Below are 16,721 nucleotides of genomic sequence, written 5' to 3' on the forward strand. Positions count from 1 at the left end.
TGCTCTCAGGAGTGTCCCAGCTGTGCCCAGTCCAGGCCAGGGAGGTGCCAGGGGCAGGTTGGGGGGAGCTGGGCAGGCTGTGTGCTCCTCTTGCTCCGAGTCTGGGGTCCCCTGCCCTTGTTACAGGTTTGGGCAGCTGCAGGTGCTGTGTGGTTCCCCCTCACCCTGCATTTCAGATCCCCTCGTGTGGAGGCTGATGGGTTTGGCACAGCTCTGCCCTGTCCCCTGACCGGGCTGTGGAGGCTGGTGAGCTTTCCCCAGCCGTCCCTTAGATGGGCACATCCTCCTGGCCATGTGAGCTGTCCCAAGGGCTTCAGCTGTCCCACCATGTCTTGGTGCCCATGGTGACCCTCTGTAACCCCTGGTCCTTCCCCGCTTCGGGAAGGGCGTGGGGATGGATCTGGACAGAGCAGCTCGGGCTGGGGATGCTGGGGCCGGGCTGGGGATGCTGAGGTTGGGATGGGGATGCTGAGGTTGGGATGGGGATGCTGAGGCCGGGCTGGGGATGCTGAGGTTGGGAAGGGGATGCTGAGGCCGGGATGGGGATGCTGAGGCCGGGCTGGGCGGATCCAGCAGCTGCAGCCACCCGAGCTGCTCCTCGGCCCCGGCTGCGCTCCGAGGTCTCACGGTCAGCGCAGCCGGGAGAATTATTACCACCCTCTGTTTTATCCAAACAATGATCTTTAAGGGAGGGGAAAAAAAAAGAAGGACTGTTCTAAAACTGCTTTGTTTATGCGGCTCCATTAAGTTTGGAATAACAGAGATGGTATCGCATAACCGAGGCAGTCACTCTAAAGCTTGAATCCCCGGGGCCAATGAAGAGCCTCAATGAATCAGTTGTTAACTGCTGCTAATCCGCTGCAGCGCTGCCGGCACAGCTCAGGCACAGCATCCTCAGAGCGGGGAACCGGGATTGTCCTTCCCCACACGGCCACGTGCATTCCGTGGCTAATCCCGCCTTTACAAACACATTCGAGGCTGGCGCTGCTCGTTTGTTTTCCCCAGCAATGCTCTGCTTCCCTCCCGGCAGGAGAGGGAATGGGGATGTGGATCAGTGCTGAAGGTGCCAGCGCTGGCTGCTGCAGCACACACAGATCCAGGGGAGCGCCGCGGATCCACGGAGCTCTGAGAGCGTGCAGTGCTTCCAATCCCATTTAAATATTTAAAATTCCGTGTTTCTGCACGCAGAGGTGCAGCACCTGTGCTGGCCGGGGCAGCGAGCTCTGTGCCACCCGTGCCAAGGAGAAGCAGCTCCAGCAGCCGGGGCTAACCTGGCTGGGCAGGAGTCCAGGTCAGTGCTTTGTATTCCTGATTTTCTTGGGAGGCTCAGGAGTTCAGCTGGGCTCTCTAGGGAAAGCTGCCGGGCGATTTACTGCCTTGGGTCAGTAATCTGCCCCCAACAGGGGCGTGGAGGGGCGGCAGCTTTATTCCTTAGTGGGGACAGTCTTGTGGGGGGAGCTGAGCTGGGTTCAGAGGTGAGGGATGGTTTGTGGTTCAGAGGAAGAGAGGATGGTTCAGAGGATGGGGGTGGTTCGTGGTTCAGAGGTGAGGGGATGGTTCGTGGTTCAGAGGTGAGGGGTGGTTTGTGGTTCAGAGGTGAGGGGTGGTTCAGAGGAAGGGGATGGTTCAGAGGAAGGGGATGGTTCGTGGTTCAGAGGATGGGGATGGTTTGTGGTTCAGAGGAAAAGGATGGTTCAGAGGTGAGGGGATGGTTCGTGGTTCAGAGGTGAGGGGTGGTTTGTGGTTCAGAGGTGAGGGATGGTTTGTGGTCAGGCAGGAGCTCAGGGCGGAGCCTCTGCCCAGTTTGAGCCCCGGTGCCAGGGTTGAGGTGGGGCAGTGCCTGGCTCCTTTTTCCAGGGTTTCAGTGCCAGCTGCTGCAGGTGGTGTCGCTCAGGCATTTCCATCTGATGGGAGCTGCAGTGCCGGAGATCACAGAGAGGGCAGAGGAATCTTGTGAGGTTCAGCAAAAAGCCATCACTGTCCTGCTGGGAGCACCTCCCATTCCCACAGAAAGCCTTCAGTTACTCTGTGAGGAGTCCTTCGTTCTCCAAAACATCTCCCTGCATCCCGAGAGACTGGCAGGGGTCCAGCCGTGCCCACCCCCCTGGAGGGGCACTGGGGGCACAGCTCTGCCAGAGAACACCCTCAGCTCCCCTGGGCATCCCCAGCACGGCCAAATCCTGCAGGGAATGGAGCAAAATGGTCCCTGTGCCTTTGGAAAGGGAACACAACCCCTCTCCCGCTGCCAGGAGTTAGCAGGAGGCTCTGGAACCGCCGTGATCCCCGTGGAGATCTCATTTCGGGACTATTTATGCAAGAGTCATCTGTTACAAGGTTATTAAGAAGCTAATGTGGGAGTGCACATAAATCAGGCAGGATTGGCCATTGTCCTTGGAAATCAGGGAGCGTTTGAACATACTCAGGCGTTGGGAAAGAGCCTGGAGGCAGCTTCAGAGGTTTTGGAGAAACCTTTCCGATTTAGCAGCAGGAGAAGCAGCTGCTGGGGGAAGGTGCCATGGGTCCTGTTGGGGGAGAGTCAACAGAGCCACTTTTAATCCAGCCTGGCAGCTGGCACCAGCAGCCTCTCCCCATGGGTGCTGCTTTTGGCTGGGGTGGGGTTAGTTTCCCTCACAGGGGCCAGGGTTTGGGGTTTGGATTGGGATGGAGTTTTTAATCAGTGTATTTTAGTTCATTTTTAATCAGTAGCTGTTTTTTAGCTGGGGTTAAGCCATGACCCAGGTATCCCTGCAGCCTGGAGCCTGTTTGGGGCACTTTACATCCATGGAGAGGGATGGACATCCCTGGCAGCTGGAGCTCTGCGTTTGTTCTGAGCAGTGCCCAGCTGTGGCAGCGTGCTGGGAGCAGGTGCGGTGTGTGTGTGTGTGCAGTGTGTGTGCAGTGTGTGTGCAGTGTGTGTGTTTGTACAGTGTTTGTGCAGTGTTTGTGTTTGTGCAGTGTTTGTGTTGGTGTTTGTGTTTGTGCAGTGTTTTGTGCAGTGTGTGTGTGTTTGTGTTTGTGCACTGTTGGTGTTTGTGATGAGCGGGGTCTCTCTGAGTTCCTGGGCTGCTTTCTTGCAGACTTTCCCCTTCGTTGTCTTTTGGAGCCCGAGATGTCCCAGAGCAGACTCCCAGCTCCTCCTGCATCCTGCACAGCTCAGGGGCACCTCCTGCTGCCCCCCCTGCCCCTGGGGTGATCGGTGAGCTTGGGTAAACACCACAAGATGCTGACAACAGTCACCGATTAAATCTTTTATTTAGATTTTAGACCTTTGGCAAATGAAAAGGAAATTCTAATTATCACAGCAATCTCCATTACCAAGTGAAATGCCAGCAAAATAATTTTTTTAGAAATGTATTGAAAGATGAAGGTGATTGTTATTATTGTTCCTTTTGCATTTTCAGAGCCCGGGCAGACCTTATTTATTACCACTATTTTTACCATAGTAGTTACTTTTGAATAAACATTAGGATTCTACTCCATCTGATCCTCACTGGAGTGTTGCAATCTCTGTTGCTGCTGCTGTTATAAATGTGATTGCAGATGCAAGAGCTCAGCTAGAACATACTGTCTTCACACACAGGAAAGAGAAGGTTTCACTGGAAAAATGCCAGTAAACCAGAAGACCAAAATAAGCTCTAAGTGTTTGATTTTCCGTGGGGTCTGTCAAAACCAATTCTTTGGCAAATTTCTGGCTTCCACTTAATTGCAGGCTCGAGCTCTGTGGGCTCCTGCCAGCCCCAGCTGCCTCACCTGGGGATTTTCACCCCCTCCCTTCGACCTTGGCTGAAGATATTCTGATTAATAATCAGCATTTTTGGAGAGAGCTGCATGGTTCTCTCCTTTTTTTGGCAAACCTTTGGCTTCCAAGCTTGGAGAGCACGAAAGAGGTGGGGGCAGGATTTCCTAAACATCAAAAGATGCCCCTGCAAAGTCGTTCCTTCCCCTAATATTGATACAGAAATGCATGAACTTGTACGTGTGTGCTTGCAGACTGGAGCTGGGGGCTTGCTCTTGTCTGGAGGTGAACCCTTCACCTTCTGCCCTGTTTGGAGGGTTCAAGTGGAGCAGCAGGGAACCCTCAGGGACACCTGGCTGGGTGCACCTGCAGAGCTGGGACTGCTGAGAAGAGCAATGGAGAGCACAGAGACGGGTGAAAGAGACTCCCAGGGGCCAGGCAGTGAGGGGGGGACAAGGAGATGAGGGATGGGGTGGTGGGGACAAGGAGATGAGGCAGTGAGGGTGATCACCCCCGGAATGCTGTGGGCACAGGGGCAGCATGGGGCAGCAGCCGTGGCCAGGCTGAATCCCAGGTTTAATCCCAGGGTGAACCCCAGGTTTAATCCCAGGTTTAATCCCAGCAGTGAGATGTAGCTCAGAGCCCTCCCACAGGCAGGGACCCTCCCCTGAGGGGGGCTGGAGCTGAGGGTCCCAGCCCCATTTGGGATGTCCACAGCAGCAGGGCAGAGAGGAAACCCAGGGAGTTCTTCCCTGAGCCACCCTCAGCGAGGCCCAGACAGTTTGGACAAGCTGTCGAAGCTCTCCAAACAGCCTAAACAATCATTTGGCCACTCTGCTGCTGGCCCCTGCAGTTGCCAGTGGCTGTTCCGAAACAAATACAAACCCAGTTTGCTCTCACAGAGTCATTCTTGAAGCACGAGATAAACTTCATCCTCTCCACTGCTGCTGCCAGAGGCTGAGCACTGACCCCTCCAACTGTCCCCTGCCCGGGGCTGGCTGTCCCTTCTCTGGGGCTGGCTGTCCCCTCCCTGTGACATCCCTGGGCTGTCCCTTCAGGACCCATGTCCTGCTCTGCTCCTGCCAAGCTCTCAAAGCCTCTCACGTTCCCGTGCTCGGGAGGGGCTGTGTTCACCCCTGCCTTACCTGGGCACAGGTAAGTGGTGCCATCAGCCCTCCCTGTGCCGAACACCACCCAGCCAGGGCGGTGAGCACCCTGGGATGAAGGCACACGTGGAAATGAGGGACTGGCACCCAGGGCTGTGTGTCACCTCCCTGGTGCCAGCTGTGGGTGGGAGCCCGGCCACTCGTGGCAGGTTTTAATAGAACACCAGTTATATTTGGATGGAGAATAAATACATTCTTGGCTTGCACGCAGTTTCTGATGCCTGATGAATGAGCAGGACCTCTTTCACAGGAAACGATCGCATTGCTGGGGCTGTGCTGGGCGCAGGGACGGGGCCCCGCCTGTGCTCGGTGTCGTCACTGCACAGCCCTGCCCATGGCTGTTATTAATAGCTGCACCCTGCATTTATTATTAGCGCTGCATGGGAATGGGGACAGCAGCTTGGCCACATCCTTAGCCTGTGTGTTTGGGAGGGCACAGGGACCCTGGCTGGGCTGGGCTGTCACTGGTGCTCCCTGGGGACAGCACCTGTGTGGCTCCTGCCTGGGGATGCTGGAGACCTGAATTCCTGAATTCAGCTCCTGAAGTTCTCCTTCTGGACTTGGTGCCCAAAGATTCCCCCAGCGTGGTCCTGAGCACACCCAGCCCGTGTGTGTGCACAGCTGCCAGGGGTGCAGATGGCACCGAGGCAGCTGCAGCTGGAGCACAGCTGGAGCACAGCTGTGCCTGGGATTGAACTGGCACAGCCTGAGCAGCCCCTTGGTGAGGCCCCATCTGTGCCCAAAGGACCAAATTCTGCTGGGTGAGCCCAAATCCTCTCTCACTTCCCCCCGGGCTTGGCTCGTGGGGGGGGGGGGGGGGGGGGGTATAAATCAAGTTCAATCCTTTGATACTAAATTCAATTTCATCCAATAAATATGAAAAGGCAGCGGTGCCCCTGCTGCCAGCTCAGCCCCTCCTGCTGGGTTCAGCACCACACAGGGGAGGGGGGCAGGTGCCAGGGGTTTGGCTGTGGGATCCCTGTTCCCAGGCTGCTGAGCACACCAGGACACCCCAAAGAGCTCCTCCATGCCGGGAGGGATGGAGCCCTGCCCTGAGCCCAGCACTGCCAGTGGCTCCCAGCAGCTCCTGGAGCTGGTGCAGGGTGTGCAGCATTTCCCCTTCTGCAGCTGGCCCAGCATCCTCCCCGCGTGTGCCTTCAAGCCCCTTTAAAATCACATTTCTTGGATTGCCCAGAACAAGTTCATTGCTCTGTGTTGAAAAGCCAAAATCATGCTGGAGGAGCTCCCCCAAATCCAGTCCCTTCCCAGGATGCAGGTTCTCAGTGTGCTGTGTCTGTCCCCCCCAGCCCTGGGCTCGCTGCCACGCTGGCCCCTGGCCCTGGCTGTGTCTGGGGATCCCAGAGCTCTGCCTTGCGCTCATTTCCTCTCGTCTTCCCAGGTGCTGGGGGGGATTTTTCCAGCCCTGGGCTCTGGGCTCTCAGCACGGTAATGTCACCCCTGTGTTCAATGCCTGCTGGTCATCAGTCCAGCTCCCATTTTAGGACATCTCTTCCCCAGATTGCTGCCTTATTTGGCCTTTCCCTCTGTGATTCCTGTGACATCACCCGGCAGGCAGTTCCATCACCCCGTGGGACCCCGTCAGGAGCTGCCGTGGGGGGAGGATGGGTTTGGGGTCCCCCTGGGGCCAGCAGGGCTGTGACCTGTGACGGGGGTTCGGCTTTGGAGGGGAGCCTCCATGCCAGGAGATGCCAGGGCTGGGGCAGGGGGGAACATGCCGGCCCTGGCCGGGCACTGGGGTGGGTGTGAGAGCCCCAGGTCACCCCTGAGCCTGGCACACGTGGGGACGTGGCTGTGTCCCAGCTCTGTCCAGAGGGGAACGCTGCTCTGAGGGGCGTGTGACAGTGACACCAGTGTCATGATTTCTTATTTACCCCCGGGAACAGGAGCTTTCCCCTGGAATGCCCCCACATCCTGCTCCTTGCTCCTCTCTGTGCCACGCTCCCCCCCAGGACAATGTGGGAACCCAGCCCTGGGACACCTGGGGACATTCACCTTCAATTCCCTGCTCTGCCACTTCCCTCTTGCCATGGCAGAAATTCACAGCCCAACTCATCTCCTTTTGGCTATAAAATCTCATCTCCTCTATAAAAACCTTCTGTGCCAAGAGCTGATTAGAAATGAAAAGACTTAGTTTGAAAAATCAGATGAAGGGGATGTTTCTGGGTAAGGGATATTTCCTGATTGCATAAATGCAAACAAATCAAAATTCACATGTTGATGGTTCTTCAGAGATAACCCAATTAATTTTGCTACATTTAAGGATGAATCTGAGTCAGAATGAATTCTGTTACCAGAGCTGGTGCTGCCAGCTTGTGCTGCTGGTATTTCTGGGGAGAGAGTGGCTGAGGAATGTTGAGTTTTGGATGTCCATTGGCTGGACCAGGACAGGGCCTGCATTTGCCAGGGTAAGATTAATTATAAGATAATTATTAATTATTAGATTAATAATGAAAACGAATTTAGAATTTTAGATATTATTTTTATTTCTAAACTTCTATACTATTTATGTGGAAAACCATAATGGAAATCTCTCTTTGAGGCAGGATTCACAAAGCAGCAGCAGGAATTGTGCTCATCCCTTTGCTGTCTCTGTGGGGGTTGGAGTTCCCTTGACTTCTTGCATCTATTTTTGACATGGAACCACTCAGATGGTGAAGACATCAGCTGGCCACGCTTGTCCTGCACTGTGGAAAACAAGGAAATGACTCTTCCATGTGGGAAGGGAAGGAAAAAAGGCCCTACAAGTGACTGCAAAGGTACAACAATTGTTTAGGCACCAAGAACATATGAAATAAATTGAATTTCGTTTTAGGATTAAGGAGGAAAAATCTGGGGAGGCTCTGAGACAAATCTGAGACCCTGTGAGAGTTGCAGCTAATTGAAATGTCTCAGATGTGTTTTTTCTTAACCACTTGGAATTTGTTTTCCCAGAACTGGGATCCCTTTGTGAGAGCTGTGACGGGGGCTCACCCACATCCCTTTGGATGTGACACTTCCCGACCGCGACTGCACAGCCAGGTGGATTCCTGGCCTCATCTCAATGTCCTTTCACTTTCAGGGGCTTTCTGCGTGGCCTCTTCATTCCCAGCTCTGCACAGGCTCAGAATTCCCAGTGGGAGCAGCAGGGACTTCTGGGGTGCCCATGACTGACACAGGAGAGTGCCCAGGTGCCCATGACTGACACAGATAAATGCCCAGGTGCCCATGACTGACACAGATGAGTGCCCAGGTGCCCATGGCACAGGATGAGTGCCCAGGTGCCCATGACTGACACAGGATGAGTGCCCAGGTGCCCATGGCTGACACAGATAAATGCCCAGGTGCCCATGGCTGACACAGATAAATGCCCAGGTGCCCATGGCACAGGATGAGTGCCCAGGTGCCCGCAGGCTGGGGTGCAGCTGTGGCTGCTGAGCCAGATGTTCCCTCAGGGCTCAGAGCTTGGCTCTGCACAGAGCCCAGGCAGAACCGGCCCAGCCCAGTGAAGAAAGGACTCTTTTATAAAAAAAGCCATTAATGCTTTGCCAAGACCTTCCCTTGAGAGTGCCCACACCGATTTCCTGGGCTTGACAGCAGCCCTGGGACTGAGAGGGGCTCGGGGCTGCCTTTGGCTCTGAGCTCAGACAGGAAAGGTCATTTTTCAAACCCAAGGAAAACTTGCTGCTGCAATTTTTGGTTTCTGGTAACTTTACAGGGACTAAAGATATTCTGGAAATCTCCAAATTAATAACAAGTGGCTTTTAATTAACTAGTCTTGATAAATTGACTGTGCCTAATGTTGGGGGGGGGGGTTTCCACAAAGTTCCAGGGCTCTGGGCTGGACATTCCTGCAGCTGAAAACCCAAAGATTTGTTTGGCAGCTTTGGTGGTGCCGCTGTGGCAGGGGAGAGCCGGGATCCTAAATCACAGCACGGTTTTGTGTGGCCTTGGTGTGGAGTCATTTTCCCTTCGGGAGGGGAACCGAGCCCAAGGCTCTGTGCCCCCTGCACACACAGCCACGGCACGAACAGAAATCCCGTGTTTGAGTCCTCACCTGCAATCCCCAGGGCAGGGCCCAAACTGGGGGACAGGGCCCAAATCTGGGGGGACAGGGCCCAAATCTGGGGGGACAGGGCCCAAACTGGGGGGGAGAGGACCCAAACTGGGGGACAGGACCCAAACTGGGGGACAGGGCCCAAACTGGGGGGACAGGACCCAAACTGGGGGACAGGGCCCAAACTGGGGGACAGGACCCAAACTGGGGGACAGGGCCCAAACTGGGGGACAGGGCCCAAATCTGGGGGACAGGACCCAAATCTGGGGGACAGGGCCCAAACTGGGGGACAGGGCCCAAATCTGGGGGACAGGGCCCAAATCTGGGGGGACAGGACCCAAATCTGGGGAACAGGGCCCAAACTGGGGGGGACAGGGCCCAAACTGGGGGACAGGGCCCAAATCTGGGGGGACAGGACCCAAATCTGGGGAACAGGGCCCAAATCTGGGGGGACAGGACCCAAACCTTGGGGCCAGGCCAGGTTCGGGGATGATTTGGGGTGAATTTGGGATGAATTTTGGGTGAATTTGGGATGTATTTTCAGGTGAATTTGGGGTGGATTTTGGGTGAATTTAGGGTCAATTTTGGGGTGAATTTGGGGTGAATTTTGGGGAGAATTTGGGGAGAATTTGGGGAGAATTTTGGGGTGAAATTGGGGTGAATTTTGGGTGAATTCTGGTCAGGTTCGGGGATGATTTGGGGAGAATTTGGGGTGAATTTTGGGTGAATTTGGGGTGAATTTTGGGTGAATTTGGGGAGAATTTTGGGTGAATTTTGGGTGAATTTGGGGTGAATTTTGGGTGAATTTGGGGAGAATTTTGGATGAATTTGGGGTGAATTTGGGGTGAATTTTGGGTGAATGTGGGGTGAATTTTGGGGTGAATTTGGGGAGAATTTGGGGTGAATTTGGGGTGAATTCTGGCAGGTTTGTGTGGGGTCACTGTCAGAGTTCAGCGGGGGCTGAAGGAGCTGAAAACCAAAAATCCCCAAAGGCCGAACCCTGAGATCCCCGTGAGGCTCAAGTTTTAAAAGTTAAAAAAATTTATAAAAAGAAAACATTAAAAAAATCAAAAAATAAAAAAAAATTTAAAATTTTAAGATTTACAGAAAGATTTGAAAATAAAAAATCAAAAGAAAAATTAAAACAATAAATAAATGAATAAAAAATATTAATATTTTTTTAAATGGCGAAATTAAAAAAGGAAAAAGATAAAAAATCGTGTAAACATTTTAAATTTTTTTTTCAAAATTCAACAAAGTACAAACATTTTAAAAATGACAAAAAAGTAAAATAATTTAAAATAAACAAATTTTAAAATTTAAAAAATAATTTAAAAATAAAAATTTTAAAATCCAAAGAAAAATAAAAAATGTTGAAAAATTAAGAAATTTTTTTAGATTTGCAAAAAATTTAAAAATTTAAAAAATTTAAAGATTTACAGAAATATTTGAAAATAAAAGACCAAAAGAAAAATTAATAAATAAATTAATTAATAAAAATATTAATAAAATTTTTTAAATTAGGAAATTAAAAAAGTAAAAAGAGAAAAAATAATGAAAAAATTTTAAATTTTTTAAAAAATTCAACAAAGTACAAACATTTTAAAAATGACAAAAAAGTAAAATAATTTTAAAAATGAACGAACTTAAAAATTTTAAAAATAATTAAAAAATAAAAAAATTTAAAATCAAAAGAAAAATAAACATTTTGAAAAATTAAATTTTTTAAAATTTACAAAAATTTGAAAAATTGTAAAAAATTTAAAATTTAAGAGACAATTAAACAAATTTTGAAAAATTAAAAAACAAAAATCCAAAAAAGTAAAAAAATTAAAAAACAAAAACCAAAAACAAATTTAAAAATTAAAATAAAACAATCAAAAATAAACAAAATTAAAAATTTCAAAGTTTAAAAAAATTGAAAAAAATTGAAAAAAATGAAAAAAAATTTTAAGATTTACAGAAATATTTGAAAATAAAAAACCAAAACAAAAATTAAAAAATGATTAAATTAATAAAAAATATTAATAATTTTTTTTAAATTGCGAAATTAAAAAGTAAAAAGATAAAAAAGGTAAAAATTTTAAAATTTAAAAAAGAATTCCACGAAGTACAAACACTTTAAAAATGACAAAAAAGTAAAATAATTTAAAACATAAACAAACTGAAAATTTAAAAATAATTTAAAAAAATTTTAAAATCAAAAGAAAAATAAAAAAGTTGAAAAATTAATAATTTTTTTAAATTTACAAAAAACGGAAAAATTTAAAAAATTTAAAATTTAAGAGACAATTAAACAAATTTAAAATAATTAAAAAATAAAAAGGCAAAAAAATTAAAAAAAAAAAACAAAACCAAACCCAAATTTAAAAATTAAAATAAAACAATCAGAAATAAACAAAATTAAGAATTTCAAAGTTTATAAAAAATGAAAAAAAATTAAAAAAAAATTTTAAAAAAATTAAAAATTTTCAGGATTTACAGAAATATTTGAAAATAAAAAAGCAAAAGAAAAATTAATAAATTAATAAAAATTTTTTTTTTAAATTACGAAATTAAAAAAGTAAAAAGATAAAAAATGATGTAAAAATTTTAAATTTTTTTAAAAAATTCCACAAAGCACAAACATTTTAAAAAACGACAAAAAAGTAAAATAATTTAAAACATAAAGAAACTGAAAAATTTTTTAAAAAATTTAAAAATAAAAAAATTTAAAATCAAAAGAAAAATAAAAAATTTTGAAGAATTCATGAATTTTTTAAAATTTATAAAAAATGGAAAAATTTAAAAAATGTAAAATTTAAGAGACAATTAAACAAATTTTAAAAAATTAAAAAATAAAAACACAAAAAAGAAAAAAATTAAAAACAAAACAAAAAACAAATTTAAAAATGAAAATAAAGACATCAAAAATAAACAAAATTAAAAATTTAAAAGTTAAAAAAAATTGAAGAAAAAATTTTAAAAAAATTTAAAAATTTTAAAAATTAAAAAAAATGTCAAGATTTACAGAAATATTTGAAAATGAAAAAACAAAAGAAAAATCTTAAAAATAAATAAATTAATAAAAAATATTAATAATTTTTTTTTAAATTACGAAATTAAAAAAGTAAAAAGATTTAAAATGATGTAAAAATTTTAAATTTTTTTTTAAAATTCCACAAAGTACAAACATTTTAAAAATGACAAAAAAGTAAAATAATTTTAAAAATAAGCAAACTTAAAAAAAAATCAAAATAAAAAGAAAGAGAAAAATTTTCGAAAAATGAATATTTTTTAATTTACAAAAATGGAAAAATTTAAAAAATTTAAAATTTCAGACAATTAAACAATTTTTTAAAAATTAAAAAATAAAAAAAAGCAAAAAAAATTAAAAACCAAAACCAGAAACAAATTTAAAAATTGAAATTAAAAAAATCAAAAATAAACAAAATTAAAAATTTCAAAGTTTAAAAAAATTTTTTAAAAAATTAAAAAATTAAAAAAAAATTCAAGATTTACAGAAATATTTGAAAATAAAAAAACAAAAGAAAAATTGTAAAAATAAATAAATTAATAAAAAATATTCATAAATTTTTTTTCAAATTACGAAATTAAAAAAGTAAAAAAAAGTAAAAATTTTAATTTTTTTTCAAAATTCAGCAAAGTACAACCATTTTAAAAATTGCAAAAAAGTAAAATAATTTAAAAAATAAACAAATTTAAAAATTTAAAAAAGAATTTTAAAATAAAAAAAATAAAATCAAAAGAAAAATAAAAAATTTTGAAGAATTAATAAATTTTTTAAAATTTACAAAAAATTGAAACATTTAAAAAACTAAAATTTAAGAGACAATTAAACAATTTTTAAAGAATTTAAAAATTAAAATCAAAAAAAGTAAAAAAATTAAAAAACAAAACCAAAACCAAATTTAACAATTAAAATTAAAAAATCAAAAATAAAGAAAATTAAAAATTCAAAAGTAAAAAAAAATTTAAAAATAAAAAAAAAACTTTAAAGAAATTTTAAACATTTGAATAAAAAAATGAAAAAAAGGTCGAGCGCTCAGGCGAGGGATCCCTGAACATCAGTGATCGATCGCCGAGCTAATCGATCGGCAGGCGCGATCAATCGATCACCGATCTAATCGATCGGCAGGCATTGGCAATCGATCGCCGATCTAATCGATCGACAGGCATTAGCAATCGATCGCCGAGCTAATCGATCGGCAGGCATGAGCAATCGATCGCCGATGTAATCGATCGGCAGGCGCGATCAATCGATCGCCGATGTAATCGATCGGCAGGCGCGATCAATCGATCGCCGATCTAATCGATCGGCAGGCATTGGCAATCGATCGCCGATGTAATCGATCGGCAGGCATTAGCAATCGATCGCCGAGCTAATCGATCGGCAGGCATTAGCAATCGATCGCCGATCTAATCGATCGGCAGGCGCGATCAATCGATCGCCGAGCTAATCGATCGGCAGGCGCGATCAATCGATCGCCGATGTAATCGATCGGCAGGCATGAGCAATCGATCGCCGAGCTAATCGATCGGCAGGCATTAGCAATCGATCGCCGAGCTAATCGATCGGCAGGCGCGATCAATCGATCGCCGAGCTAATCGATCGGCAGGCATTAGCAATCGATCGCCGAGATAATCGATCGGCAGGCATTAGCAATCGATCGCCGATGTAATCGATCGGCAGGCATTAGCAATCGATCGCCGATATAACCGATCGGCAGGCGCGATCAATCGATCGCCGAGCTAATCGATCGGCAGGCATTAGCAATCGATCGCCGATCTAATCGATCGGCAGGCGCGATCAATCGATCGCCGATGTAATCGATCGGCAGGCAGTAGCAATCGATCGCCGATATGATCGATCGGCAGGCATTAGCAATCGATCGCCGATATAACCGATCGGCAGGCGCGATCAATCGATCGCCGAGCTAATCGATCGGCAGGCATTAGCAATCGATCGCCGATCTAATCGATCGGCAGGCGCGATCAATCGATCGCCGATGTAATCGATCGGCAGGCAGTAGCAATCGATCGCCGATATGATCGATCGGCAGGCATTAGCAATCGATCGCCGAGCTAATCGATCGGCAGGCATTAGTAATTAATTCGAATTTTAAAAGATGAACAATATAACATTGTATGAGGGTCATGTGGTATCTGGGTGTGTCGGGGGGTCCCAGTGGGTTTGTGTTGTGTCACTGATCAATAATGTCACACTGAGCAGTGCCCCTGAATGGACACTTGGCATCTCCCACAGCCCTTTATTAACAGCATTTAGTGACCAGCACAAGGTCACTAATGAATTAATTCTAATTATTTCATTTTTAATTATTTAATTGTGTGCCGGGGGTTGTTTCTCAAACCAAACAAATCCTTGTGCTGCCGATGCAGGGGGGCAATGCTGCTCACAGCCATTTTTAAGGCAGAACCCGGGGCAAAGAAGAATTAAACTTTGCTATCAGCGGGACAAACCACGATGTCCCCTCCACGTGCAGCCCCTCCCCAGCATTCCTGGCGCTCCCCAAACTGCCACCCCCGAACTCCTCTGTGCCTTTCGAGTGTGAGTGGGAGCGGGATGTGCCAGGGCAGGTGAGGTGAGTACCTGTGCTGGCAGGGAAGGACGCTGCTGGCACTGCCACCCTGCTGCCCCTTGCAGTGCTGCCTGTGAAAGGTTACTCGTGAAGCACACACACACTCTGTGCCCTATCAGTGCCCAGGCTGCTGCGTGATTTACTGTCATTGTGCTAATTATCTCCTCCCAATTACTGCACACTCGTGTTCAAAGCCCTGAGCAATAAGCAGAACTCACTCCCATTTAGCCCAATTGCAAAAGATTAATTAAAAAATGAATAGAAACCCCCATAAATAAAACCTAACCAACAAACTTACCCTTATTGGTGTTGTGCCGAACACTGCCCTGGGGCAGGGCTGGGCTGTCATCCTGCCATGGGCCAGGCACGGTGACACCCAGCTGTGCCCAGCTGTGCATGGGGACTGGGCAGGGTTTCCCTGAAATTCAGCTTCCCTGAACAGCCCTCGGTCAATAGGGAGGGTGTAATAAACCAGAAATTGCTAAAGAGTCAGTGTGATCTTTGCCTTCCTGAGGGAAAGCTTTTTCCTTTCGTGTGGGAAGGGGAAGTTATTTTCTGGGTGCTGCTGAGCATGCCAGGGAAAAGAAACTGAAACCAGGCTGGGGCAGTGCAGGTGAGCCGAGCCCGAGGGCACGTCCTGGCACAGCTCCTGCTGCCAGAGGTACCCGGGAGCCACACACCTGCCAGGACTGCCAGGTCCTGCCCTGGAGTGCTCGTTCTGCTGCGGGCAGCGCTGAGCTGTGAGTTCCTCGCTGCAGCGTGGGGATTGCTGGCAGGGGAAAACGGGCATGGGGGCAAAAGGGGCTGGGTATTATATAGGAACATGTGAGTGCTCAGCATGTCAATGTTCATTCAGGAATATGTGAGTGCTCAGATGTCAATGTTCAGGAACATGTGAGTGCTCAGGATGTCAATGTTCATTCAGGAACATGTGAGTGCTCAGCATGTCAATGTTCATTCAGGAACATGTGAGTGCTCAGGATGTCAATGTTCAGGAATATGTGAGTGCTCTGTGTGAGCACTGGCGGAGTTCAGGACTATTGGGAGCCCTGTGTTCAGCTTGGATCCAGGACGGGCCACCAGCCGCCTCCCTGCTTTTGACTGTGGAATCCTCCTGTGGTTGTGGGGTCCAGCACAATGCGCTGTCCTCCAGCACACCTGCCCTCCCCACTGCTGCTGCCGGGTCCTGGCGGATGGGGGATGCTCGGGGGGTACCGGGAGAGAGCCCCAGGGATGCTCTTGGATTGGCTGTGGGTGTGGAACAGCTCCAGGAACTGCTCAGTGCTCCATGGTTTCCTCCCAGCACAGCAGGGAAAGCTCCCAGTGCTCAGGTGCAGGGCACAGAGACCTCCCTGGCCCCAGGGGGGGGTGACCCAGGTGGGGACACGTGGGGAGGAAGGTGACCCACCTGTGCCCACCTGTGCCCAGCCAGCCTCTGCCTCTGCCCTGTTCTACCTCCCACATCACACACACATTTCTCTGCCTAACACAGCTCTTGAAAAAAAGGGGGGACAGCAAATGAGACAGCACCACAAATATTGGCAGTTTCAGAGCAGTAAAGCTCTGAAAAACTCCAGCCTGCAAAACTGGGATGTGGCCTCTGCCCAGTCAGTGGCTCTTTCTCTGTAGGGAGGCTCTGCCCTCCCTCTCTCCCACCCCTGCTCCTGGCTGGGGTGGCACAGGGAGAGCAGGTGAAGGACTTTTGTGTCCAAAAATACTTAATTTAAAGCTGTCAGTTGTATTTAGAATAACTCTACAGAACGCTTGAGTTTAAATTGGAGCTGGATGCTCACACAGGAGGCAAAAATCCCCTGTGCTCACCTGGCCTGGCCATGGGAGGACACGAAGGGCTTTGTCCTTTGCAGCCCCACAGGTTAAAATCCTGTCCTTGCTGGGGGCAGGATCATCTCATGCCTACCCTGAATTTCAGCTCTAATACAACAATAAAGGCTCCCATATGTTTCGAGCTGTTTGATGCATTAATTTCACGCTTTTGCTCCTGACACTGGAGAGGCACAGGATTTTGTTAAGCTGTTTAATTGCAGTAAATTTCTTCAGCAGACACTATTTTATGAGCTGCAGAAATACCTGCAAGGCTTGAGCAGGTGCCAGCAGTCCCAAAGGCCTGAGGTGAGTGAGAGTGTGCTGGAACAGGGACTTGTGTG

This window comes from Sturnus vulgaris, chromosome 11 (genome assembly GCF_052056855.1).
Source record: "Sturnus vulgaris isolate bStuVul1 chromosome 11, bStuVul1.hap1, whole genome shotgun sequence".
Classification (NCBI taxonomy): domain Eukaryota; kingdom Metazoa; phylum Chordata; class Aves; order Passeriformes; family Sturnidae; genus Sturnus; species Sturnus vulgaris.